Source organism: Felis catus, chromosome C1 (genome assembly GCF_018350175.1).
Source record: "Felis catus isolate Fca126 chromosome C1, F.catus_Fca126_mat1.0, whole genome shotgun sequence".
Classification (NCBI taxonomy): Eukaryota; Metazoa; Chordata; class Mammalia; order Carnivora; family Felidae; genus Felis; species Felis catus.
The window spans coordinates 73003938-73012755 of NC_058375.1; positions in this window are offsets into that span (position 1 = coordinate 73003938).

Here is an 8818-nt window from a genome sequence, read left to right on the forward strand (position 1 = left end):
TGGGGTTTGGACTCAGGCAGCACAACACCAAAACCTCATATTCTCAGGCACTTTGTCTTATCACTGCCACATAAGATAAGACCTCTGGTATCTGTGGCTTTAAAAAGGAATACATATATGCATATGGATTTGAACACTCATTTCAATAAACTTTAGTCCCCCAAGGGGCTTTGTCCACAGATGGGAAATTACTCTCCCAATCCAGTGCTGCTATTAACATCTCTAGGTTGGCATTTCCATATTGGAAACATTCGAAACTTTAAAACTTCAATTTTAGAATCAGATGTTTAATATAGCTATGAATATAAGCAGCTACTGTTTGGAGGCAAAAATTCTAATTATAAAGTAATTTGGGGTCATCCTAAGACAGCAATGACCCAGCCTACTCTATCAGTCAATCAGAGAAAGAAGCACCGCTATTTGGACCACAAGAGCAAATACATTAAGATCTAGGTGCTTGTAGGGCACATGGGTGGCTCAATCAGTTGAGCGCCTGACTTCGGCTCAGGTCATGATCTGATGGTTTGTGGGTTCGAGCCCCATGTCAGGCTCTGTGCTGACAGCTCAGAGCCTGGAGCCTGCTTTGGATTCTGTGTCTCCCTCTCTCTCTTCCCCTTCCCCACTTGAGCTCGCTCTCTCTCTCTCTCTCTCTCTCTGTCTCAAAAATGAATAAACATTAGAAAAAAAGAATAGAATAAGTAAAATTTCAAAATAAAACAAAATAAAAAATTAGAATAGTAAAATAATAAGCTATTGATTTCTTACATGCTAGCCCCCCAACAAGGTCTGGTTGAAAGTCTTGAACACACTGGAACTCCACAAGTACTTTTTTTTCATCCAAAAACTAGGGTCATACTATTTTTATGAACTAATCTCCTAAAAACAAAAAAAACTCTAAATACTAAACATACGACTAATTTCATTTTAGAAAGAAAACCAAGTCAATTAATTTGAATTAAACTGAACATTGAGCAAGTGGCTTATTATCTCTTTGCCTCAGTTTCCTCATCTATGATGTGAAGATACTAATAGTACCTAACTTTCGGAGTTGATGTAGAGATTAAATAAACTATTATGCAGTGGTAAAAAAATATATAAGATAAAATAAAACATTAAAATCCTATCTATTCTGTAAGACTCTGATTGATTTTCTAAATCCATCTTTAGCCCTGACTCAGAATTCCTTGCTCCTTCCTTCATGTTATCACATATTTTAATTATAGCATCTATCACCTTGTATTCGAGATCTTCATAGGTCAGTCTTCTTCAGTAAACTGTAGATTACTTAAGGGCAAGCACATTTTTATCTTCTGAGCTTATCACAAAACGAATACTCCATAAGTATTCTAGGAACTAGGTTAAAGTATATATGACGTGTTATACACAGTAATCACCTATTTACTGTGCTTTATCTTAGTGCACTTCACAGATACATTGCATTTTCTACAAACGGAAGGTCTGTTGCAGCCCTCCATGGATCAACCCTATTGTCACCCTTTTCCAACAGCATTTGCTGACTTCATGTCTCTGTGTCATGTTCTGGTAATTCTTATAATATTTCAAACTTTTCATTATTATATTTGTTCCCATCATCTGTGATCAGTAACCTTTTATGTTAATACTGTAATTGTTTTGGGGCACCGTGAACTGTGCCCATATAACATGGTGAGCTCAAACGTTTTGTGCGCTCTGCTGCCCCATGACTGCCCTAGCCATTCTTGCATCATCTCTCTCCCTCTCCCCAGGCCTCCCTATTCCCTGAGACACAACAATATTGGGTTAGTCCAATTAAGAACCCTACAAGGCCTCTAAGTGTTCAAGTGAAAAAAATAGTCACATGTCTCTCATTTTAAACCAAAAGCTAGAAATGATTAAGCTTAGTGAGGAAGGCATGTCAAAAGCCAAGACAGACTGAAAGCTAGGTCTCTTGTGCTTAGTAGTTAGCCAAGTTGTGAATACAAAGGAAAAGTTCTTGAAAGAAATTAAAAGTGCTACTCCAGAGGTCACAGAAATGTTAAAAAATAAAATAGACTTATTACTGAAAGGAGAAAGTTTTAGTGGTCTGGATGGAAGATCAAACCAGCCACCATATTCCCTTCAGCCAAAGCCTAATCCAGAGAGCAAGACCCTAACTGTCTTCAATTCTGTGAAGAGAGGTGAGAATGCCACAGGAAAAAAAAAAAAAAAAAAAAAAAGTTGGAAGCTAGCAGAGTTTCATAAGGTTTAAGGAAAGAAGCTGTCTCCATAACATAAACATGCAAGGTGAAGCAGCAAATGCTGATACAGAAGCTGCAGCAAGTTATCCAGAAGATGTAGCTAGAGTAATGAAGGTGGCTACACTAAACAACAGATTGTCAGTGTGATGAAATAGCCTTCTATTGTGAAAAAGACACCATCTAGCACTTTCACCTTTAGACAGATAAAGTCAATCCCTAGCTTCAAAAGACAGGCTGACTCTCTTGCTTAGGGGCTAACACAGATAGTGACTCATTTACCATCAAGTTGAAGCCAATTCTCATTTGCCATTCCAAAAATCCTAAAGCCCTTAAGAATTATGCTAAATCTACTCTGCCTGTGCTTTATAAATGGAATAACAGCCTGATCGTGGCACATTTGTTTATAACGTGGTTTGTTTTACTGAATGTTTTAAGCCCACTGTTGAGACCTACTGCTCAAAAGAAAATGTTCCTTTCAAAATATTACTGCTTACTGACAATGTACCTGGTACCCAATAGCTCTGATGGAGATGTACAATGAGATTAATCTTGTTTTCATGCTTGCTAATATAATATCTGTAGCCAATGGATCAAGAAATCATTTTGACTTTCAAGTCTTATTATTTTAAAAATACATTTCTTAAGGCTATACCTGTCTCTGATGAAGCTGGAAATTGAAAACCTCTGGAAATGATTCACCCATCTAGATTCCATTAAGAATGTTTGTAGCGTACCTGGCTGGCTCAGTTGGTAGAACATGTGACTCTTGATCTTGGGGTCATGAGCTCAAGCTACACATTGGGTATAGACATTGCTGAAAACAAACAAACAAACAACAAAAACCTTTGGGATTCATGAAAAGTGGTCAAAATATCAATATTCACAGGAGTTTGGAAGAAGTTGATTCCAACCTTCATGGATGACTTGGAGGGGTTCATGACTTCAGTAGAGGAAGTAACTACAGATATGGTAGAAATAGTAAGAGAACTAGAATTAGAAGTGGAGCCTAAAGATGTGGCTGAATTGCTTCAGTCTCATGGATAAAGCATTGCTTCTTACAGATGAGCACGCAAAGTGATTTCTTGAAATGGTAACTATTCCTTGTGAACAGTTTGTGAAGACTGTTGAAATGACAACAAAGGATTTAGAATATTACATAAATTTAGTTTATAAAACAGTGGCAGGGTTTGAGAGAACTGACTCCAATCTCCAAAATGTCTCCAATGAAAGACATTTTATTGTTGGTAAAATGCTATCAAACAGCATCACATGCCAGAGAGAACTCGTTTGTAAAAGGAAGACTCAATCAATGAGGCAAAATTCACTGTTGTCTTATTTTAAGAAATTGCCACAATCACCCCAAATCACCACCCGGATCAGTAAGTAGCCATCAACATCAAGGCAAGACCCTCTACCACAAAAAAAAATCTTACGACTCACTGAAAGCTCAGATGATGCTTAGCATTTTCTAGCAATATTTTAAATTAAGATATGTTACATTTTTTAGACATAATGCTACTGCACACTTAAAAGACTATAATATAGTGTACACATAACTTTTATATGCACTGGTAAATCCAAAAATTCATTTGACTCACTTTATTGGGATATTCACTTCATTGCAGTGGTCTGAAACTGAACCTGAAATATCTCCAAGGGATGGCTGTCATATGTTTTGCACAGATAAGATGGCTTATTCTCCCCAGTTACAGAAATCTTGTCTTTTTGATTAGGAAAAGAAAATTTTAATATGTGAGAATTTGGTTTTTGCACTGGAGTTTTCATTTGTTTTTAATAGTCTTCCATAGATGAAGGGTTTGACAGACTATGAATTGGGCTCCTTACCAGGAGAAATGATGTGTCTTCAAGAGCACAGCATAGGGGTTATAAATATGGCTGAGGAATCAGAATAGGACTTTAGCTTGGTTCTGACACCTATTAGCTGTGTGAATTTGAGCAAGGTATTAAGGCTCAACTTTGTCATTTGCAAAATGAGAAAATTTATCTATTCGCAAGGTTGTTGTGAGGATGAAATGAGTGATAGAGTCTAAGAATGTCATATAGTGCTTGGCACATAGTAAATGCTTGATAAATATTATTTGAAAAGTTAAGGTGTAACACTCTATTGTAGACTCTGTTCACCAGGAAGATCCTAAGACAAGGATTTGTGTACAAGCAATTTACTAAGGAAATTCATGAAGAAAAAACGGTAAGAGAGGAGGAGAAGCAGGACAGAAAAAGAAGAAATCAAGCAGATGTGTTGATTACAGGCAAAGTCCAATGGCAATGGTATCAGGCTGACCCCACAGGGATCTTTAGTGTATATGTTACACCTTGGAATTTGTTTCAATCTGAAGCAAGGCACTGAAATTTCATCTCTGCACCTTTCAGTCATTGGCTAACGACCACCTGGGAGAATATAAGCTACCTCTGGCTGTCTGCATAAATGGACAAAGCAACTCCAGTAGCCTGATGGCCATTCTCCAGGTCATGATCCCAGGTCATGGGATCGAGCCCCACATTGGGCTCTGTGCTGGGCATGGAACCTGCTTAAGATTCTCTCTCTCTCCCTTTGACCCTCTCCCCTACTCATGCGTACTCTCTCAATCTAAAAAATAAGAAATTAAAAAATAAAGAAATCTGTAAGAAGGCTGCCAAATTGCCTGTTTATGAGATGAAATATCCTTGAAAATGGAGGGGTTTAAACCACTTGATTAATGTTGTAAAGCAATTAGATGAACAGGGCATTCCTCTAACAATGAGAGAAAATGGAATCATCTCCACCCCTCCATCCCCATGTAGAGAACATGTAGGAAGGTAGACTTCCTTTGATTATGTAAGACCATATAGCTCTTTATAACCATAGATACAACTCCTTAATCGATATGAATATACAAGTTTGAGAGTAAGAGCAAGAAAGAGCTTAAGTACCACTTTGTGGAATAGACAAAAAGCATTTGGAGTACCAGGAACTTAATAATCCTGAAAGGAAAGAGTGAGAAACAGAGAGTGAGAGAAGGAAAGGGAAAGCTGGGCACTAAATAGAAAGAAGGGCATGAGATCCCCTTAATGGTGGGATGTCCCAAGAACATAAAAGAACATGTGATTTCATATTGTTCCCTATTTATTTATTTTTTATTTTCTAACATTTATTTATTTTTGAAAGAGAGAGAGTGCAAGCTGGAGAGAGGGAGACACAGAATCCAAAGCAGGCCCCAGGCTCTTAGCTGTCAGCACAGAGCCTGAAGTGGGGCTCGAACTCACGAACTGCAAGATCATGACCTGAGCCAAAGCCACTTAACCAACTGAGCCACCCAAGCACCCTACATTGCTCCAAAACCCACAAAAACAGTAACAAAAACCAGTCATTTCCTTTTCAGGGTTTGGAACTGATTTGGAAATAAACATAGGAGTCAGTTCATCAAAATATCAATGGTGAAGTTGGACTAATAAATATGACTTGACCTAAAGCCACAATTGGGATTTCTAATGCTTCTCTCCATGGCTAGAACTCAGATACTCCCTCTGCCAGACCCAAACCATAGTCTGCAAAGTTATCTGATTTGGTGTCGAGAGAATCACAACCTCACACAAAATGGACACTAGTAGTAGGGAAAGAGAACGGTTTCCAGATGTGGCTCTAGAAGGTGGGAATGAACCCTGACCCATGTGTACTTAGAAGGGAAAAAAATCTAGAATAGAATACACACACTGTTGACTGATATATCCAAAGGAGCAGGAGGAGGAAATATCATTCCATCCAAGAAATCATAAATGAAATCATACACCATATACCTGCTTCAATATAACAATCCAAATCCTCTTTCCATAAGGAAAGAAACTTGCTATTATTCTCTGAGCATGTGCCTGACCCAAAATTTAAAAATTCCTTAACAGGAGACCTCTGTCACCATGGTAATCAGAAGTCTGTCCCTCTCTGGATACTTTAGAATTATTCAGCTAAATTCCCAGAGAAGAGGAGAATCTGGAACGGGATGTTAAAAAGAATGAAAGAACGTAAAATTAGTATCTCATTTTCTTAACTTGACATTCTCCTAGTAAGGAACACAAGGAACTTCTCTTATTGATAAATTTAGCATGGGAAGAGACAAATCTGTTTCTTTTATGGCTTTTGGGAAACAGTGTTACTCATTCAAAAGTGAATCACCTTGGTTTATCACAGCCAATAAAATTTCTGTGAGAGATAGAATGAGAGTAGGATAGGAAATTATTAACACAGTAAAGATAAATTCTCCTAAGATCCTAAATGCACAACCAAACTGTTAATACTGCATAATAGAAAATCAGTATTCAAATCTAGAATCAATCATTATTCAAATTTTACCATTTTCTTTTTGGGGTTAAGATCTGAAAACTAAAGTTCACAAAAACTGTATTTAAAAGTTGAAGGTTTTTATATATATGAAATGTTTTATACACACCAAACTGATGATTTCACAGACATTACTGTCATAATGATACCAAGTTTTTTTTTCTTTTTTTCAAGTGAAACATGTATTAAGATTTAAACATATGTTTAAAAAAATTTAAACATACATTTAGTAACATTTAAGCATATATTAAGAAAATTGTAGAATGGGTATATGAACATGACAACAATCCTGAATGTGCATGGATGAGATTAGGAAACCTAGTGTATGGTGGTTATCTCATTCTCTTTATTTTATTGTTATTTATTATTATTATTTTTCACTTGAAAAAAAGAAAAAAAAACTTGGTATCATTATAACAGTAATATCTGTGAAATCATCAGTTTGGTATGTTGGATAACAACTAAATTTTTTCAAAGTTCCTTGTCTCAGTAATAGATAAGGAAACCCAACACTTAAGAATGCCTTAAGTGAGACTGTTTGCTTGAGCAGGATTTGATTTAGATGAATTTAGCAAATTCCTTTCTGATTTGGGACCAGCCACCTTCTGCCCAGAATGTCTGTTCAGGTTGGGTTGATGGAGACAGTGGCCCTTGGGGCTGGACCAGCCAACTGAAAAATCTCTAAGAGGCAGACTCTCAATGAACAGAGATGGCTATGGGATACTAGAGCAGCTTTCCACTTTCCTTTTTATGAAGAGTATTATAAATTCAGCAAGGGATATAGTTGGAAAATAAGTCAAGAGTGTACATTTGTCTCTAATTCCATGGGGGTCCTTTTTCAGGATCCCTGAATCACCACTCCTTTCTGTGCCACCAGGAATAAGTAGAGGGTGATTGTTACAAATACTCTTCTATTTTCATGGAGCTGTATGTGCCCAGTGCTTGTAGGGAGATTTTCCTAATTCCTGTGGCAAAGATGAAGCAGCTCTCTTCCAACCTGATAAACAGGAGTTTCCTGATTTTATTGAGAGAGTAATAGCACCTCCTAAAATATCACACAAACGTTAAAGGGGATCTGAGTGTTTCTGGTTTCTCCAACATTTCAAAGGTTTTGAACAAGCTTCTATTTAAGTATTGTGATATGTCATTATTTGGGATTAAAATGATAACCATTTACTATTCAGTCAGTCCATCAGTCAAAAACAATTTTCTGAGCACCAACTCCATGGGATGGGTGCATGCTTGGTTTGTTTGAAGACCCCAAGCTGGAATTCAGGGAGAGGTAGGGGGCAATAGAAGAGAGGTCAGCAAGGGAACCAGGGAAAGACTGCCTCAGATATATCTCTTGATGCTCAACCTCTACCGCCTCCAAATAATCACATTTCCCTAGAGTTGCCAGTGTAACAGCTCCATCCTGTATCTTGTACAACATATTAATTTCATAAATATAAAATTACCCCATAATATTCATGAGGGAATGGAAGGATGGTATAGAATGCTGCCTAAGAGGTCAAAGTCTGGGCACGTGATAAAATGCCTCTCTTAAAGATGCTGTCTTTTGAGAATGCAACATGATTTCCTCCTACAGAAACTCTTCTTTTAAAGATATTTTCAGGGAGCCTGGGTGGCTCAGTTGGTTAAGTGTCCGACTTTGGCTCAGGTCATGATCTTGCAGTTTGTGCGTTTGAGCCCCGCATAGGACTCTGTGCTGACAGCTTGGAGCCTGGAGCCTGCTTCAGATTCGGTGTCTCCCTCTCTCTCTGCCCCTCCACCACTCATGCTCTGTCTCTCTCCCTCTCAAAAATAAACATTAAAAAAATGTATTTTCTGGTCTTCTATTTCTTGTTCTTTTTTGGTTTCTGATGAGTTCTGTTTCCTTTTGCTTTAGAATTAGACATTTTTTATTCATCTTTACAAGTTCTCCTTTTTATTTTTTTTTTAAATTTTTTTTTCAACGTTTTAATTTATTTTTGGGACAGAGAGAGACAGAGCATGAACGGGGGAGGGGCAGAGAGAGAGGGAGACACAGAATCGGAAACAGGCTCCAGGCTCCGAGCCATCAGCCCAGAGCCTGACGCGGGGCTCGAACTCCGGGACCGCGAGATCGTGACCTGGCTGAAGTCGGACGCTTAACCGACTGCGCCACCCAGGCGCCCCACCCTTTCTCCTTTTTAAAAGAAAAAAATCTTATTATATTGTTTGCCTTATAAAATCATATTGCCTTATTGTGAAGTAATTAAATCCATGGGCTTTGGGGTAAGAATACAGT